The sequence below is a fragment of the Argopecten irradians genome, unplaced genomic scaffold (assembly GCF_041381155.1).
Source record: "Argopecten irradians isolate NY unplaced genomic scaffold, Ai_NY scaffold_0358, whole genome shotgun sequence".
In the NCBI taxonomy this organism is placed as follows: Eukaryota; Metazoa; Mollusca; class Bivalvia; order Pectinida; family Pectinidae; genus Argopecten; species Argopecten irradians.
Genome location: NW_027187825.1, coordinates 1 through 20,736, shown reverse-complemented (window position 1 = coordinate 20,736; position 20,736 = coordinate 1). Strand labels below are relative to the sequence as shown.

The following is a 20,736-nucleotide window of genomic DNA, read 5'->3' as shown; positions in this document are numbered from 1 at the left end:
GACTAAATAAAAACTAGAATTGCCCTCGCTCTGCTAGCAACGACTAGCAACGACATTAATATCAATAGTTTTCTTTTTCAAATATTTTAGTGGATGTTAATTACGCTCATCGTAATGATATGACATTTGCATCATTTGGTGTAAATATGAATCAATCTAAAAAGATTTCTTTGATATTTAAGATAATTCATATTGCTTGCGGGGAATTTGTATATTTTTTCACGAGAGTGGATTTGTAGTTGTTTTGAATCGGAAAAATATATTTCTTTGTCAGAGTGGATTTGTTTTTCTTGAAAGGCAATATACCGGGTGTTATATTTTTCGAATGAGGTTGGAAGGGGTTGGGGGCTTTTCTTTCCGTGCGGAGATTCCTTTGGCTTGTTAGATTGGAAGAGTTATGGGAGGATATTTGTATCGCTTCTAACGATGTAAGATTTGTATAACTTATGATAAGAGGAAATGTATAATGCTTGTGGCGAGATGTGATCTGTAAAGCCAATTTTGCTCTTTACATTTTCAAAATGCGCGAGTTAATTGCTAATAGATCGTCGGGTTTTGTATATATTTAGCATGTTTTTCACTTTAATGTCTTTTTATTCCCTACTCCACTCCAAAGCTCAATGGTCTATCACAACTAATTTGGTATTAAACTAAAAACGCATTTCGACTGGAGTGTTGTTCAGAACAACTGCATTATCTGACATCGTCTTATCGTGAGGACGACCACATTAAATATGATAATCAATCATTGTGTGTGCTAGATCTATTGTTATTCTGACATTTGTAGATTTTTTGTGACAGCATCATAATACGTTGGTGGATCCTCATCTGGTAATGACAAATCGAATGCAGTATTACAGTAAGAAGGGGGACCCAAAGTATCTGCAATAGAAAAACCACAATCCCATGAAGTGAAAAAAATCGTCTCGTTTTACTATTGAATTTTAAAATTAAGAATATCCATATTCAAAGAATGTAAACGCCTAATTTGTGCAAAATGAATTGAATATGTCATCCGTTTAAACTATTTTTTTAATCTCAACGACAATATTACGAACAACTTCCAATTAAGTTGTATGATAACTTAATTGAATTTCGTTACAATATTTACATTCACCGGTCACGTCTACTATATAAACTAAACCTGCCAAAGTGAAGTCCATTGGGGTATAATTGCATCCAAATCATAACCATTATGACGTCACTAATATTGACATGGTAATGTCAACTGATCACCGTCAAAATAGCTGTTCCTTCTTGTGGATTAAAATTACAAAAATCTTATAAAAATCTTATAAAAAAGATGACGAAAACTTTCTTCGCATACATGGCACGTGTGTCCTTTGTTGCCACCGAAGTGCGATTTTAGGAAACAGTGGATTTTATGACATTAAAAAAGTGTTACTTTTGAAAATGTCAGAAACATGTGAATTATGTTTTATGAAATGTAACCTGATTATCTTGATTTCTTATACACCATACAAGATGCAAACTTAATTAAATTTTTAATGTTTTGAGTGACCTCCCTTGAAATAACAAAAATTTATATGTTGTAGAAGGTTTTATTTGTAAATAATAATACAATCGCCTTCGAGTCTGGCTGGCGGCATACTAATTTTGCCCTGTTAAAATATTTTTTGAGATATCCCCTTTTTTGTTTTGGAATAACCATTTGTTTCAGACAAAATTCTTGTTTTCGAACAGAACAGTTTGCTAATGCATTATAAAATGCTCTTTGGTCAACAATAATGACCACTTTTTGCAGATTTTGTTTTCAAATTTCAGTTTTCCATTTTTTAAATCATAACATTGCAAAATAGCATGGTGAGGTATGTTTTTTTTATGTCCTTGTACAAATATTTATACCATTTATATTTGTATTTATATTTTTTATGGTGGCACTACACTTTACCTTAATATACTTTGGAAAATATAACTAGTAACCAAACTGACTAACTGACCATTTAAACATTGATCTGCATTCAATTGGTAATTATGAGAGTATGAATGCCAACTGGTCAGTGGAAAATTTAATGAAATACGTTAAAATTAGCAGATGGCAGTTCATGCACTGGTAAATGCCAACTGCGTTTGTTAAGGTTTATATAGTGGGTTTGCAATGACAATGTAAATATTGAAGCATAATTACCGTATAACCAGATTACGTTGCTAATGTGTTAGGCTTTATAAATCTCTTACATTGAGGAATAAATGGTAAAACATTAACGGAATCTATGTTGAAATCAAATTTGGCATCTACTCCTTTGAAGTCCATTTTGTAAAAAGGGCTCTCTAGTGTTTTAATATTATTTATTATACAAAAATATAAAAAAAATCTTTGAAAAGATTATTTAAAATATACTAACCTGGGGAGACTGCTAAAGCGTCAGGTGGCGGGGCATATATAGTTGCATCTGCATATCTGTAAGCGCCTTCTCTTTGAGGCCTAGAATCTTGGCACTCGGTTATTTCAGATTCTATTAGATTTTCAAGTTCTTCCCCGCAACAGCATTTCGATCGTTTATTTTTAATTACAGACGACAATTTACAGCTTAAGCCGACCAAGCATATAAGGATCAAAAGACCCGCGACAATTAATATCATGTAAACGGCAAAATCTGCAATAGAGGAAATTCAATAGAAAGAAAAAGAAGCAAGATAAGCTGACATAACATACGGGATATTTCAATCGAGCATTCCTTTAAAGATGCTCCACCGCTGACAAGTGGTAATTTTTCACTATCAAAAACAGGAGCAAACGATTTTGTATTTTTCTACAGTTACAAAAGTTACTTACTTTACACCATTATCACAATTGAAAAGTTTGAGCTTCTAATTTTACTTCAAGTTCAAAATATGAAAAATAATTAATTGCATCCCGGAAAAATTCCGTGGCACTATATGCTATATGGAACGAAGTTCTGATTGCGCATGCACCAAAAGCAAAATAAATTAATTTATATAATTTTTTGTGTTAATTAGACATATATACACACGATTAAACCCCAATTATTGTTCAAATGATGAGTATCATTTATGCTCTGTCGGCGGTGGAGCATCTTTGATATAAGCTTTTAATCATAGAATCCGTTAAATATCCAGTTACTTCACCCATGAAATATTATTGTCACTCATGTAAGAAAACCTGGAGCGATTCTTATTGGCTGTGCCGAGCAGGAAATTCTATTATGTGACGTCATGACAGAAACTATAATATGACGTCAGGACCATGTCATTAATATCACAAGACGACACATAACACTACTGTGACTTATTAATTCTAGTTAATTAACTATGATGTCATAACCAATGTATGACGTCACATGGTTGACTTGATAGACGAGAACGTCACATCTGAGCCGTTGTATTTCCAAAAAAAAATAGTTATGTGATAAATAGAACCTAGCACTTATGGCCACAGAATATGATTTTTTGACCTCTTTATATGATTTGTTATGCCAATTAAAATTATGGAATTCTTCTTTAATAATTTGCGTATATTACATAACCATTCATATAGAGATCCTCTACATGTCATGACGTCACAATGGTTTTTTCTGTTCGACACAACAAATTAAAAATGTTCTATGTAAGTATTTAGTATCTCTGTGATTGGTAAGTTTTTTCTCCTGAAATGACTTTATTTTTGCTATAACATAATTGATATAACGACAATGATAGCAACCCCTAAAGTATCGTGGATGACACGGTTTTCGCTTTGTCATCTTTAAAGAGCTATACATGCATTTGAAACATTTTAATCTTCACATGTAGTTCTCAGTTATATTTAACACACAAAAATTGGTAGCTGTTATAGACATATTTTCCTTCAAAATCTATCTCTGTTATTTACACAACCCATTCCCGCAAGTTAAAAAAATGTTCCACTTCAAAATTGCAGGCTATATACATAAATGTATGTACAAAGAAAATAATGATAAAGAAAATGCATCCAGAATACCCCGTTTTGAGTGTTTTCGTTTGATGTAACAGACAAATGATGCAATCATACACATTGTTACAAACGATTCCTTGCCGCAGAGGCAGACCAGAGTGCTTCTACTTTATTTATAAATTTTGGTTCTACGCGCGTTTCATCTGTTGTCAGCTTTTAAGTATGGGCAATTACCCAATAAGTATTGTCATTCAAATAATGTTTAAGTTTTCAGCGAGCCAGAAGTAAGAGCAAATACAACTCTAACTTATTAGTAAGCGTTTAACCTTCATACAAAAAATGCAATAGATGATTTTTTTGTATGTCTATTACATCCATTTCTCTTAGTGTACATGAACATAAAGTTCAGTTGATAAGAGAATTTTCAAGATCCTACCTTCCTAACCTTAAGACATACACTGTATGACTTGTAGCTTTTGCTGTAATTTATATAATGTTTTCCTAAAAGAAAAAAATCAGATGTATTTGAGATGATAGAAAAGACCTTCCTATATGCTACATATTTGAGTAAACATACTGACATGGTTATCAGGTGACAGAAATATATACTGAATCCTTGCAATAAGTACTTTTGAAATTGAAAATTGAACCATGTGCGCAATAAAATAAAAAAAATTTTTTTGCATATTTTGCCAAAAATTACAAACACAATAATCTACGAGTCAACAGTAATATATAAGGTTAGGACTAAGGTATGTTCAAGTACACATAAGATAAGTGATAAGTATAAGCATAAAAACACTAGTTTAAACAGGGTCATAAGAAAGCGGTCAACAGACCTACAGATTGTTGAGATCTGTCTCCATATCCATATTATCAAACTTTTGTTAGCGTGTTTACCCAGGTGTGTCCGCGTTATACAGAGACGATACGCACAAATGTTTTCTCGATATCAGAGAAGAACGTATTCTCCCAAATGTGCAGAAGAGGAAACTATGTTTGTTTTTTTAATCACAAAAAATGTTACGGGTAAAATTTGATAATAATAATAATAAAATAATAGACTTTATTAAACTTGTTTATATGTTGAGCTTAGCAGATCATCTTAACGTGCCCAAGATAAATATACAGTATATACAGGGTAAAGAAATATCGATATTCATTCATGAAAAAAGGGGCACATATGAAGAGGATATGAATTACAGCTACAGGTCGAATAAAGAATTACTCCATAAAAAATCTTTTGCTGCTTTCTTAAAAGAGATGTGCAGCTTCTTATGTGGTCTGGTAAAATGTTCCAAACATAAGCTCCTTTATATTTAAACGATCGTTTAAATGTACTTGTACAGTGATTTAGTAAATAAAAAATATTTGAGTGTGAAAATGTACCCCAGATTGTGGCACAATAATCCATATTGGGATTAATAAAACAATTAAAAAAAGTGATACAAGAGGTTTGACTTAAAAATGGTCTTCATTTTTTCATTTGAAAAAATTGACAGGATATTTTTCTGTATATATCAGAGAAATGGTAATTCCAAGTTATACAATCATCCACTGAAACTCCTAAGAGTTTTCCACATGTTACATTTTCAATATTTACATTAATGGCAACACATAATTCATCTGTTAGTTTATTTTTCCACTGTGAGGTGGAAACAACCATAGCTTTGGTTTTTCTCGGTATTGATGCACATTTTATTTACATTACACCATGAGGATATTGTTTTGCCTGAGCTTGAGCTGCAGTATTATCTGCATACATATACATGTCACTGGTTGATTACTTACGGGAGATCATTCACATATCAAATAAAGATCACTGGTCCCAATACCGATCCCTGAAGGACTCCTGTTAGAGGGAGATGATCATTTGGTGTACTTTTAGATTTTAAAACTTGAAATCTCCTGTCAAGATAACTTTTAAAAAAATGCTGTCCTTGAACAACCATATAATTATTTTTTAATTAAAATTGGATGATTAACAAGATCGAAAGCTTTACGAAAGTCTAAAGATAGTAGACAGAAAGCAATCCTTTATCGATTGCATCAAACCACGAATTTGCAATGCTGGTACAGTAAGTGCTGATTGGCAAGAATATTTGGGTCTGAACACAGACTGGATATTTGTAATTAAATTATTTTCAGTCAAAAAGTTATAAAAATGAATATGTATATGTTTTTTCCAAATCTTTGGATAAAACAGGCAATATCGGTCCGTAATTACACAACATTTCTTTCTTACACTGTTTAAAAAAGAGGGTTTACTTTGGTGTATTCCAGTTTTGAGGGAAACAACTTGTGTCAATGCACATACATGTATTTAGTAAATTACAGAAAACTGGTGGAAAAGCCTTAGCACAATATTTAAAAAAATATATTATCAAGACCTGGGGCTTTGTTGAAATCTACAATAGATAAAAATTTCTCTTCGAAAGAAATGTCAACTTTTTGAATGTCAAAATTTTTTCCATCTAATTTGTTTTGTGTGAATTCCTTAAGCTTTACAAATATATCTCAGGATTTTTAATTAAAAGCTTGATTTACATATTGACTTGTTATGTTGGTAAACTACTTACTGAAACAGTTTCCTATTTCATTTTCGTTAGTAATTTCATTGCCATCGGTATCTTTGACAAAACTTGTTACACTAGATGTCTTATTTGGACATAACTTCTTGCAATTGTTCAATTAGTTTTTGGAAACCTTGATATTGATCTAGAACAGAAGTGAAAACATTAGGACTTTGCAGACCTTATCATGGCAGTTAATTCATCTCCCCAATTTCGGTAAAGATCAATTTGGCCCTCACGTTTAAGTGACTTATCAAGTCATTATGGCTGTATGTAATGTGCATTCTGTAGTTCTTTATAGTGTCAAGTGAGGAAGTTATAATTGTCGGTAGGGATCGCCCCCACCACTCATTGTAATTTACCCACATACACATCATTTTAACTAGATTAATTATAAACAACAATTGTGTATATATTTAAACTGTGATAATTTAGTAAGTTTTATCCTGTCGAATAAGCCGTCGAATAAGCCAATAGTGAGTGAACGCATTTTATTTATATGAAATATGTGTATACTGTGGTTTTTAGGTCATCTGACCCGAAGGGTCAGGATGACCTATAGTCATCATGTTTCGTCCGTCGTCGTCCGCCGTGCGCCGTCCGCCGTGCGCCGTGCGCCGTCCGCCGTGCGTTAACTTTTCACATTTTGAACTTCTTCTCAAGTTCTACCAGTGGGATTTGGCTGAAACTTGCATGAAATGTTCCTGACACGGTCCCGACAAAGTGTTGTTATTTTTCGGGTCAATCCAAAATCAAAAATGGCCGCAACAGCCGCCATCTTGAAAACACATTTTGAACTTCTTCTCAAGTTCTACCAGTGGGATTTGGCTGAAACTTGCATGAAATGATCCTGACACGGTCCCGACAAAGTGTTGTTATTTTTCGGGTCGATCCGAAATCCAAGATGGCCGCCACAGCCGCCATCTTGAAAACACATTTTGAACTTCTTCTCAAGTTCTACCAGTGGGATTTGGCTGAAACTTGCATGAAATGATCCTGACATGGTCCCGACAAAGTGTTTTTTATTTTTCGGGTCGATCCGAAATCCAAGATGGCCGCCACAGCCGCCATCTTGAAAACACATTTTGAACTTCTTCTCAAGTTCTAACCAGTGGGATTTGGCTGAAACTTGCATGAAATGATCCTGACATGGTCCCGACAAAGTGTTGTTATTTTTCGGGTCGATCCGAAATCCAAGATGGCCGCCACAGCCGCCATCTTGAAAAACACATTTTGAACTTCTTCTCAAGTTCTACCAGTGGGATTTGGCTTAAACTTGCATGAAATGATCCTGACACGGTTCCGACAAAGTGTTGTTATTTTTTGGGTCGATCTGAAATCCAAGATGGCCGCCACAGCCGATATCTTGAAAACACATTTTGAACTTCTTCTCAAGTTCTACCGGTGGGTTTGGCTGAAACTTGCATGAAATGATCCTGACACGGTCCCAACAAAGTGTTGTTATTTTTCGGGTCAATCCGAAATCCAAGATGGCCGCCAGAGCCGTCATCTTGAAAACACATTTTGAACTTCTTCTCAAGTTCTACCAGTGGGATTTGGCTGAAACTTGCATGAAATGATCCTGACACGGTCCCAACAAAGTGTTGTTATTTTTCGGGTCGATCTGAAATCCAACATGGCCGCCACAACCGCCATCTTGAAAACACATTTTGAACTTCTTCTCAAGTTCTTACCTTTGAGGATTTGGCTGAAAACTTGCATGAAATGATCCTGACATGGTCCCGACAAAGTGTTGTTATTTTTTGGGTCGATCTGAAATCCAAGATGGCCGCCACAGCCGCTATCTTGAAAACACATTTTGAACTTCTTCTCAAGTTCTACCGGTGGGATTTGGCTGAAACTTGCATGAAAATGATCCTGACACGGTCCCGACAAAGTGTTGTTATTTTTCGGGTCGATCCGAAATCCAAGATGGCCGCCACAGCCGCCATCTTGAAAACACATTTTGAACTTCTTCTCAAGTTCTACCTTTGGGATTTGGCTGAAACTTGCATGAAATGATCCTGACATGGTCCTGACAAAGTGTTGTTATTTTTCGGGTCAATCCGAAATCCAACATGGCCGCCACAGCCGCCATCTTGAAAACACATTTTGAACTTCTTCTCAAGTTCTACAGTGGGATTTGGCTGAAACTTGCATGAAATGATCCTGACACGGTCCCGGCAAAGTGTTGTTATTTTTCGGGTCGATCTGAAATCCAACATGGCCGCCACAACCGCCATCTTGAAAACACATTTTGAACTTCTTCTCAAGTTCTACCAGTGGGATTTGGCTGAAACTTGCATGAAATGATCCTTACATGGTCCCGACAAAGTGTTGTTATTTTTTCGGGTCGATCTGAAATCCAAGATGGCGGCCACAGCCACCATCTTGAAAAACACATTTTGAACTTCTTCTCAAGTTCTACCGGTGCGATTTGACTGAAACTTGCATGAAATGATCCTGATTATTTGAACAAACTTGGTCCCTTCACCCAAAGTGTTGGTAATTTTTCGGCCTCTTAGTCGATCACAAGAAATCCAAGGATGGCCGCCACATTTGCCGCCATCTTGAAAACACATTTTGAACTTCTTCTCAAGTTCTACCTTTGGGATTTGGTTCTGAAACTTGCATCGAAATGATTTGACCTATGGTCCCGACAAAGTGTTGTTATTTGTCGTGACCTTGAATGAAGGTCAAGGTCATTTATTTGAACAAACTTGGTAGCCCTTCATCCCAGCATCCTACAGGGCAAATATCAGTACCCTGGGCCTTCTGGTTCTTGAGAAGAAATTGTTTAAAGATTTTAGCCCTTTTTGACCCTCGTGACCTTGAATGAAGGTCAAGGTCATTTATTTGAACAAACTTGGTAGCCCTTCATCCCAGCATCCTACAGGGCAAATATCAGTACCCTGGGCCTTCTGGTTCTTGAGAAGAAGTTGTTTAAAGATTTTAGCCTATTTGACCCTCGTGACCTTGAATGAAGGTCAATGTCATTTATTTGAACAAACTTGGTAGCCCCTTCATCCCAGCATCCTACAGGGCAAATATCAGTACCCTGGGCCTTCTGGTTCTTGAGAAGAAGTTTGTTTAAAGATTTTAAGCCTATTTGACCCTCGTGACCTTGAATGAAGGTCAATGTCATTTATTTGAACAAACTTGGTAGCCCTTCATTCCAGCATGCCACAGGCCTAATATCAGGTCCTCTATGCCTCTTAGTTATTCACAAGAAGTTGTTTAAAGATTTTAGCCTATTTGACCCTCGTGACCTTGAATGAAGGTCAATGTCATTTATTTGAACAAACTTGGTAGCCCTTCATCCCACAGGCCTAATATCAGGTCTATAGGCCTCTTAGTTCTTCACAAGAAGTTATTTAAAGGATTTTAGCCTATTTGACCCCTGTGACCTTGAATGAAGGTCAAGGTCATTTATTCGAACAAACTTGGTAGCCCTTCATCCAAGCATGTCACAGTCCCAATATGAGTACCCTGGCCTTCTGGTTCTTGAGAAGAAGTCGTTTAAAGATTTTAGCCTATTTGACCCTCGTGACCTTGAATGAAGGTCAAGGTCATTTATTTGAACAAACTTGGTAGCCCTTCATCCCAGCATCCTACAAGGGCAAATATCAGTACCCTGGGCCTTCTGGTTCTTGAGAAGAAGTTGTTTAAAGATTTTAGCCTTTTTGACCCTCGTGACCTTGAATGAAGGTCAAGGTCATTTATTTGAACAAACTTGGTAGCCCTTCATCCAGCATCCTACAGGGCAAATATCAGTACCCTGGGCCTTCTGGTTCTTGAGAAGAAGTTGTTTAAAGATTTTAGCCTATTTGACCCTCGTGACCTTGAATGAAGGTCAATGTCATTTATTTGAACAAACTTGGTAGCCCTTCATTCCAGCATGCCACAGGCCTAATATCAGGTCTCTAGGCCTCTTAGTTATTCACAAGAAGTTGTTTAAAGATTTTAGCCTATTTGACCCTCGTGACCTTGAATGAAGGTCAATGTCATTTATTTGAACAAACTTGGTAGCCCTTCATTCCAGCATGCCACAGGCCTAATATCAGGTCTCTAGGCCTCTTAGTTATTCACAAGAAGTTATTTAAAGGATTTTAGCCTATTTGACCAGTGAACCTTGAATGAAGGTCAAGGTCATTTATTTGAACAAACTTGGTAGCCCTTCATCCCAGCATCCTACAGGGCAAATATCAGTACCCTGGCCATTCTGGTTCTTGAGAAGAAGTTGTTTAAAGATTTTGGCCTTTTTGACCCCTGTGATCTTGATTGAAGGTCAAGGTCATTCATTTGAACAAACTTGGTAGCCCTTCATCCAAGCATGTCACAGGCCCAATATCAGTACCCTGGGCCTTCTGGTTCTTGAGAAGAAGTTGTTTAAAGATTTTAGCCTATTTGACCCTTGTGACCTTGAATGAAGGTCAAGGTCATTTATTTGATCAAACTTGGTAGCCCTTCATCCCAGCATGCCACAGGCCTAAATATCAGGTCTCTAGGCCTCTTAGTTATTCACAAGAAGTTGTTTACAGGATTTTAGCCTATTTGACCCTCGTGACCTTGAATGAAGGTCAAGGTCATTTATTCGAACAAACTTGGTAGCCCTTCATCCCAGCATCCTACAGGGCAAATATCAGTACCCTGGGCCTTCTGGTTCTTGAGAAGAAAAAAAATTGTTTAAAAAATTTTAATGCCTTTTTGACCCCTGTGACCTTGAATGAAGGTCAAGGTCATTCATTTGAACAAACTTGGTAGCCCTCCATCCCAGCAACCTACACGCCAAATATGAGTACCATGGGCTTCTGGTTCTTGAGAAGAAGTCGTTTGAATAAAAAGTTTACGCACGGCGCACGGCGCACGGCGGACGGCGCACGGCGGACGGCGGACGGCGCACGGCGCACGGCGCACGACGACGGACGGTGCATGATGACAATAGGTCATCCTGACCCTTCGGGTCAGATGACCTAAAAATGCGCCTTGAAGCATAAACACCTTGTTTGAATTAAGTTACTTGTTTGTACATGATGCACATTATAACTAGCTACGCACATAACTCGTCAACTATAAACAACTTTTCGAGTCGTATATTTTGTCTATTTAGAGTTAATTAAAACTGTTGCAAAATGGATTTGTAATATCAAGATGAAATATCCCTTTCCTTTCAAAATTAACTTTAAAGTCCCACTATCTTTCCGAAACAAGAAAAATTATTTTCTTATAAAAAGAACAATAACATCAGAAAATGTGTGTTGTTTATATCCACACAGGGGCGAGTATTTTTCTTCCACAACTCGGCGTTATTATTACATTTCAAGATCCAATTTATATAAAAGATCCAATTCTATAATAAGATCCAATTTTATAATAAGATTCAATTATATAATAAAATCTGATTCTCTAATAAGATGCAATTTTATAATAAGATACAATTTCATCATAAGATGCAAAATCTGTAGTAAATTTAAATTCCATAATATTCAATTCTCTAATACGATCCAATGCTGTAATAAGATTCGATTCTCAAATAAGGTGCACTTTTATAATAAGATTCTATTTCATCATAAGATCCAATTATATAATAAGATCTAAAATCTATAATAAAATTAAAATTCTATAATATTCAATTCTTTATTAAGATCCAATTCTATAATAAGATTCTATTCCCTTTTAAGATCAAATAATATAATTAGATTCGATTCTATAATAAGATTAGATTCTTTAAAATTTAAATTCTAAAATAATATATGAAAAAACGCTACTGGAACGGATTTTTTTCCATTCAGAAAATCTTTTAACGTAAATCCCACTGTATGTGACCTTTATCGTTACGTGAACTTCTGCAAATGAAGATCATTTTTTACCAAGAAGACAGCCATTCGTCGAAGCCTTGATGTCACGAGAATGTAAAGGATTGATAGTCATGTAAACATCTTGTCCACACTACACATTCATTAAAATGAAGAAAACAAATCCCAATAAAGGACACAAAATACCTTTTCATGATTTTAATTCTCTTCCTAAAATATTTTCGATGATGCTCCGCTGGTGCAATTCATTATTCAACTGTTCGACAGTATGCTTCTGTGATATAAGTCAGCAATAATTCACCGCTAGCGCAAGGAGATCTGACACCAATTAAAAATACTCACATGTTAATCACACACATGCAAAAATCACGAAAATGTCTCTAAACTCGATTAACGGTATCTAAGGCACGGAATCGAACAACACTTTATATATATATTTCAAAGGCTATGGTATAGGTTAAGGTGATAAAGCTTTGATATTACTTGAAACTATCTTGATGAGTTCTTTTTCCCGACATTTAGATACCAGTAACCTTAGTTTCTCTATGTTGACAAGAAAGAATTATTTAGTTTCTCTATGTTGACAAGAAAGAATTATTTCGCCTCTGAGAAAATAACTCCTACTAGGGAGACAACATACAATTATTGCCCTCTGTGGAGGTATAGATCGAAAATTGTCTCCATGGAAAGAGGTATTTTCTCGAGGGCTTCCAGGGAAACAATTATAGATGTATTCCGACTTCCGTAAACGTTTAACATTTTGAACTTCTTCACCAGTTCTACTGGAGCGATTTGGCTGAAAGTTACATAAAATGATCCTGACATGGTCCCAACAAAGTGTTGCTATTTCACGGGTTGAATAGAAATCCAAGATGGCCGCCGCAGCCGCCATCTTGAAAACACATTTTGAACTTCTTCTCGAGTTCTACCGGTGCGATTTGGCTGGAACTTGCATGAAATGATCCTGACATGGTCCCGACAAAGTGTTTTTAATTTTCGGGTCGATCTGAGATACAAGATGGCCGCCACAGCCGCCATCTCGAAAACTCATTTTGAACTTATTCTCAAATTCCATCAGTGCGATTTGACTGAAACTTGTATGAAATGATCCTGACATAGTCCTTACTAAGTGTTTTTAATTTTCGGGTCGATCCGAGATACAAGATGGCCGCCACAACCGCCATCTCGAAAACACATTTTGAAGTTCTTCTCAAATTCCATCAGTGCGATTTGACTGAAACTTGCATGAAATGATCCTGACATAGTCCTTACTAAGTGTTTTTATTTTTCGGGTCGATCCGAGATCTAAGATGGGCCGTCACAACCACCATCTTGAAAACACGATTTTTTGAACTTCTTCTCAAGTTCTACCGGTGCGATTTGGGCAGAAACTTGCTTGAAATGATCCTGACATGGTCCCGACAAAGTGTTGTTATTTTTTTTCGGTTTGATCCGAAATCCAAGATGGAGCCGCCACAGCCGCCATCTTGAAAACACAAATTGAACTTCTTCTCAAGTTCTACCGGTATGCGATTTGGCTGAAACTTGCATGAAATGATCCCGACATTGTCCACAGACTAAAATTGTTTGTCTTAGGGGGTCGATATAAGAATGAATCGCAAAGATGGACACAGTCTACTGAACCGCCATTCCAGTTGTATAAACAACTAGTTTTGAACATTAGGTACACACCCTGGTTCTAACGGCGAGACGGTTCTTGGTCTGGTGTAATGCCTGTTGCCATGAAATGACTCCCGACGTTTGTGCCTGCGTCCCAGAATTTTTCATTGGTGGGTGCTTGGATTTAGCGGGGCATTTAGGGTTCGTAGAGATAGAATGGTCCTAGAGGATGTCCGACCACGAGCCGCGCTCCATATTTGAACAACCACAATTTTTGAACTTCACGATCACCCTTTATACCCGAGAGAGCGAACTTTGCTAGAAACTTGCGCTTGTAATTTGCTCTACCTTGAACTAGGGTCCTGACATATCGCTATGAGTTCTTCGGCGGGGGTTCCGAAATCAATATAATCAAAAACAACGGCCAGACCGGACAAGCCCGCCACATCATTCGATAACTCAAATTTGAAACTTTGATTCTCAAGTTCTATCAAGGTCAAAAAGGTGCGCTTGGCGACCTGACAATGTGGTTGGTACAGATACTGGGGCTGGCGACGTGATATTTAATTCAATGAGATGAGCGTGTACCGACTGGTCTAACCTAGTTTTTATCTAATATCTGTCGCTCTCGATCTACGACGGATCGTTGAGCCAGAAGGAAGTCTCAGGGATGACCATTGAAGGGCCGCGTTGGGCGCTCTGAGTGTGTGTAATGACTTAAAGTGTCACGTTCATAGTTTTTTGCTTATCAAGATGTTTCCGTAATGATCTTGGGTTCCTAGTACGAGAATTTCTGTACATGTAATTATTTGACGTTATATTAGATATATACATTGCTCAGACCGGCCGAGCACAAGAACGTGTGTCTACTAAATGTCGCTTTTACAAGAGTAAATTAATGATGTCTACAGGTCTCGGTATCGAATTAGTTTCTTACTAATTCACTTTACTATCGGAATCATTTATATAGTCTCAAGTCTCCGAGGCGGGTTGACAAGACCAGGTTTGTGTACCCTGTAAATTGTCAACTTGTGACAGGGTTATCCAGTTATATATCGTCTAGGTGCAGCGGGTATCAGACCGGAGTGTGCGCTTACTATACTACTCCTTTTACATGATTCATTCTATGGTTTCTATATCAGTTACGGTACATCGGACACTCACATCGTTATTCCTACTACACTAGCTACTTTACATGTTGCAGTAACTATATATTCCTCAAGGTCGCTGGTTACAGGGAGCACACTTTTTCTTAGACTTAGAAGAGTCGTTCTACGCGGTTATTACAGGATCCATTGTTAAATATCTCATGCGTCGTGGGGTTTCAGAACCAGTTTCTATACTAAACATTCACTTATACTTATGGAGTCATTTAAGTATACCTCATCAAGGTCCGGTACAGACGACCAGTGTCTTTATTCAATTCACCGTTTACTGGTTCTTTATATATCTTCATGGTCCCGGTACTGACACAGTTTTTTCTTAAATAAATTTTCACTTACACTGGACCATTATATTTCTCAGGGTCGTTATAGACCAGTTTCTTGATACTGAACATGTCGACTATTCACATTACTGGCCAATTTTTTTTCTAAGGCCCCCGCTGCGTAGATCCGCCTACTCAGTTTCTTACTTAATTTATCATTTACAGGATTATTATATTTCTCAGGTTAGTACCTACAGCACCCATTTTTCTTTTACTGAGAATTCACCTTTACATTATAATTTATACTTTGCTGGTCTCGTGTCACGTACAGGACCAGTTATCTTTACTAAAAATCCACTTTTACATGATTTTCCCAAGCTCAGGTCGGTTACACGTACTCTCCTATGATGATTCTTACTATCATTTCTCAGCGATTGTATAGTTTCCCTAAGTCTGGGACACATATTACTACACTATCAATCCTTGTAAAGTGTGAACCAGTTTAGGGGGGAGCGTTGACTACGGATCCCCTCTGATCGTACTTGTAAGGTTGGTGCTTTTTTGGTTCACTCTATCCTCATCAACTACTATAATTTATCCGAGATTGTTTATGTTCCACACGGGTAGTCAGCAATTCTTATTTTAAACGTTACTTTCTAGTATGTATTTCCCATTGATATTTTATTATTATCAGGTTGCGAATGTTAATATGCTGGATTATGTCTTCTCCGATACCTGGAATGTGCTCTAATAACCTGTGACTCGGTTGACAAAACTACAGTGATTTATTTATATCATTTGAAATTGCTTTAAATAGTTAGTTTGTAAACTGCAACAAAAATTAGACTCATAATGATTTAGGCTGGCTGTCAAGTGATGAAATCTTTCTTTTACAATTTTCTATGCTATCTACGATAGCTAGCGGAATAATAACGGTAGCGTTAAAAGATAAATACCAATAATTCTAATGTTATCTGATATGTAAACTACATTAAATAAGCATTGTATTGTACAGCGTAGGATATAAACATATCGTTAAACGTGAAGTTTTGGGTTTAGGTAATATTATTTATTTATGCTTCACATATATAAAACGCATAAACAAGTGAACCCAACGGGTTCATCGGAGTCGTGAGACGGCTTCACTCCTTACAGTTTTGTTAACGGGTTATTAAATTTTGGTGCTCTGTTGCGATCATTTGCTGCCAAGGTAACCGAATCTCAAGGTTGCCTATCTGCGCTATGCTTATCGGAGTGCCTGGCATGAACACTGTAGTCGAGCGATATCAGACACCCGTATGTTCGGCCGATGTATCATCAATTTGGATTTAAAATCTTACCTGTTTATTCTCCGTACGGTAATGTGTCATTTCCGGATGTGTGTTGTCAATTTTGGTCTCGAGGTCCAACTTAGAACCATTCTTCAGGGCGTATTCCCTTGATTCCTGGAACTGAAATACATGGATACAAAACATAAAATAGCTCACTTAATTTATTATGAGTTTTTGTGAAACGACTCAGATAAACACAGAAACTACATGATCCCTCTGTGTTCAAATAAATATATGCTCACAATGCTAATATTCTCGCCGGTCGAAATAAGCCACAATTTAGATTTGATATGAACATTGGGTGTAGACAATAAACTGATATACTTAGTTACAGACATTTTTATGTTGGGCACAAAATTCCTATTTTGCTTCTACAGCTTTTTTACTGTCCAAAATTTTTTAACTATATATTATAGTCATGATGCTTAATGCAATAGTGATTGGTTTAAAGTGCGATCAAAACATTTTTAATAGAGTACTTTCGCAATTGGGTCTTAATTTTATATTTTTTAAAGCTAGAACATGATTGTTTTGATCTCACCTGCACGGTATCCAACTAAGCTAACCAGCACGGGTCTGTCAGAGTGAACTCAAATAACATGCTGATGAGTCTTTATTAGTTCTGGCAGCTGTAGGAAGCTGATTCGTAATAATTTGGATCATGGTTTTTTTAAATATCAGTATTGATTATTACTCTGCAATGGGTATATACATTTTCGGCACAGGTTCAATCTATGTGACCAGTGGGGAAGTGGTCAGGGTTGATAGTACCACTGATGATGTTGAGTAGCAAATTGTTAATTTATGTCGGTGTTTTTTTATCATTTAAAATAACCGTACTCGCGGTTATTTCGACTCGAACAGATCGGCGGGAAATGTACAAGCATTTCAGAATGGTGGCGGGCTTTCGGCGTCGCAAGATGTCGTTTATGTAGGGGATTTTTAAGTATTACCATCCACCGTCCTTGTTATCCCGCTGGGGTTGGGAATACACATGCAGGACAGCCGGAAATAGGAATTATATAACTTCATGCGTTCATTTCACTGTTCAGGGAACACATAAATGGACATGGGAATCCTTTTTAGATGAGTTATAAGTGTAGATGTTTTTGCCATCGACCTATTAAAATATTGATCAAAGTTTGGGAAAACTGTACTCACGCTATCTTAATGTATCGTGAGTTCAGGACATAAATCCGTATAATATTGAGTTGATGTGGTGTCTGTGTGTTTCTTCACACAGAATAGAAACACTGAGTTTTAATTTAGTTTTAAACACGACTATACTGTTGTGACTTAAGAGTTACAATGGTGGTGCGTGGGATGGTGGACTGCATGTAAATCAAAACCTATCATCCTGTGGTGTAGATAGTTAACGTTTAAATGATTAAGCGGTTTGACGAGTGTTTCTATATGTGGAGCCGTAATTTTTCTGATCGACTAATTACTGAGAAGTGGCTCACTTGGAATATCGTGTATTTCACTCAAAAAAAGCAGCAAGTTTATACATTTTGAGAAATACAATTCGAATGTTTCTTCATATATGCCTGATTTGGGTTGTGTGAGCTAGCATATATGAGAGTCTGATTAATCTAGTACAATTTTTGGTCAGATACTTGTTACTCTAATCTCATTTTTAAGTTTACGCGTCTTCCACTGCCATGTGAAATCAAGTTAGAGCGCGCGGCGAGAGTTAAACGCCATGGGAGTATATGTTTGTGTCGTTAAAGGTGAGTCAGGTCGGTGCGGTATAGGTGTTGGCCTAATGGGTCGGTAAAAATCTGGCTTTCTGTGTATGTGTTATCCTCAGTTATAGATTTCGTCTAAATGAAATAAGGAAAGTTTTTAATTATAATCCTCGTCCACCATCGTCATAAATGTACTATACATGTCTATCTTACGACTATAAAGAATTTATTTCAACATGTATAAGGGAAAGTCTTGAAAGCTCGTCCATCCCCGAGAATTAGTGTATCTTAATAGGTACACTGTTGCGTTAGACAATTTTTAACAAAATATTCCCAACGTCAGCCTCTCGCTTTTCAATTGCTTCATCAATCTTTTGTATAGTTTTTTAATTTCAATGGTCAGCATAATTTGGAAAACGTAAGCCAGAATCTTGGACCGTCCGTCATTAACATTGCGTTGTCTTGAGAACCTTTTGGCTGTAAGGGCTCCATTGACAGCGCAATTTTAGTACACTGAGTTTTCTTGTCCCGATCATTGTGCGATTCACATTTAATTTCGTTATTTCAAATTTCAGGTAGACAAATGGTTTTTTTTGACAGAATATTGCTGAGTTCTATTGTCAATAGTTAATCTGTTGGCGATTGTATGTTTCTGAGTGTTCGACTTAAACATTCAGTGAAGGACCCATATAAAAAATAAAGTGTTACAGTGGGATTTTTCTTTCTGGGGTGTAATGCAAAATTGTCTTGTACACTGATTGGACTTCAGATGATGTCATACACACAGTTTTGTCTCGCTCCCATTTTGAATGACGAAGTTTTTCACAGTTGCATATTATTTATAAACCATGAAGGGGTTTTCAATTAGTATATTACTGAAAGTAAATGGTGTGATTTTGTGTTCAAATGAGGACCATTGAAACTATCTAGCAAGAAAAAATGTCCCCGTGTTTAAGCATAATAGTATATGTTTTATGGATTCTTTTACTTCTTGAGCACTACCATAATACCATCTGCTAGATTTCCTTTGATCAAGTGTTAACTCTTGAATTAGTTAACTATTTACTTAAACCTCTAGATACAATGTGATTATACCTTGTGTGAAGCGGCGTAACTTAAAAGTCAGAGGCGATAAGTACTTCATCAGTTTTTGCGCGTTTGTGTCGGCAGAGTCTTCATCTTTTTTCGATGCTGGCCGCAAGCTTCCATGACTTCGAACACAATGCTCTGTGCCTTGATAAATCTATTGAATCTGCCACCATCTCCGGCGTACTTGGTATTACCTTAACTGTGACCTCTGCACGTTCCCCCCAACTGAAAAGGACACGTGTCACAAAGCTGTCATTGTGTTCCGAGATTAACGTAAAGAAAATAACATGTACATCTCCATGACCTTGTTAACACAGGGTATAAAAATATATTCTAAAATAATATGAAAACAAAATGTGACCTCTAGTGACCACTACATCTTTAACTTAAATGAACGCGGTTTAACTTAAAAACAGCGAAATTGAATACGACATGATGAATTAAGTCCTCGCGATTTTAGTTTGTTTGTTTGTTTGTTTTTTAAATCCTGTGAAGAGGATCTCTATGTAGATCCTTTATCGGTAAATAAACTTAACTTAACTTGACAGCGTTTTGAAACCTGAAAACGGCTTTGTTCGTGCCGTATTTTCGTATTTCACCATAACTCGTTGTTCATTCCGGATTTTCGTATTTCACCATAGCTTGTTGTTCGCACCATATTTTCGTATTTACCATAGCTCATTGTTCGTACCGTATTTTCGTATTTACCATAGCTCATTGTTCGTACCGTATTTTCGTATTTCACCATAACTCGTTGTTCATTCCGGATTTTCGTATTTCACCATAGCTTGTTGTTCATTCCGGATTTTCGTATTTCACCATAGCTTGTTGTTCGCACCATATTTTCGTATTTACCATAGCTCATTGTTCGTACCGTATTTTCGTATTTCACCATAGCTCGTTGTTCGTATCGTATATTTTTTACGTAATTACCTGTAAGAAGAACGGGGTCGATTTCCGGGTAGTGTCGAAGTATATATACAAGCAGTTCCCCGGCATCCAATGAGTAAATAAACTGTCGAAGAGGTGTGCCCGTCCCACACACAGTGAAGTCAGTATTTTCATCTGCAATTGAAAACAACAACTGAATTGTCAAATTTCAACATGTTTTCATATGTATTTTTATTATGATAGAAGTAGGTCCGTCCCACGCACATTAAGGTCAGTGTTTCCATCTCAGGTTGAAAACACAAACAACCGAAATTTCTAAGACCAACTTTGAATCTCAAAGTCGTATTGGGATGACATCAATAAATGAAACTAACAGGGCAAAAGGCCTTCAGGTAATTGGAATTGAG

The 20,736-nt window shown here is 36.7% G+C and overlaps 1 long non-coding RNA gene across 1 annotated transcript; it reads right to left on the bottom strand.

Moving 5' to 3' along the window:
* Positions 1-317: 317 nt before the first annotated feature.
* LOC138312524 (uncharacterized) lies at positions 318-3,513 on the bottom strand. Its single transcript, XR_011206976.1, has 2 exons — positions 2,367-3,513; positions 318-882 (listed from the first exon to the last, which is right to left on the bottom strand). It is a non-coding gene; the product is annotated as an uncharacterized lncRNA (long non-coding RNA).
* Positions 3,514-20,736: the final 17,223 nt, after the last annotated feature.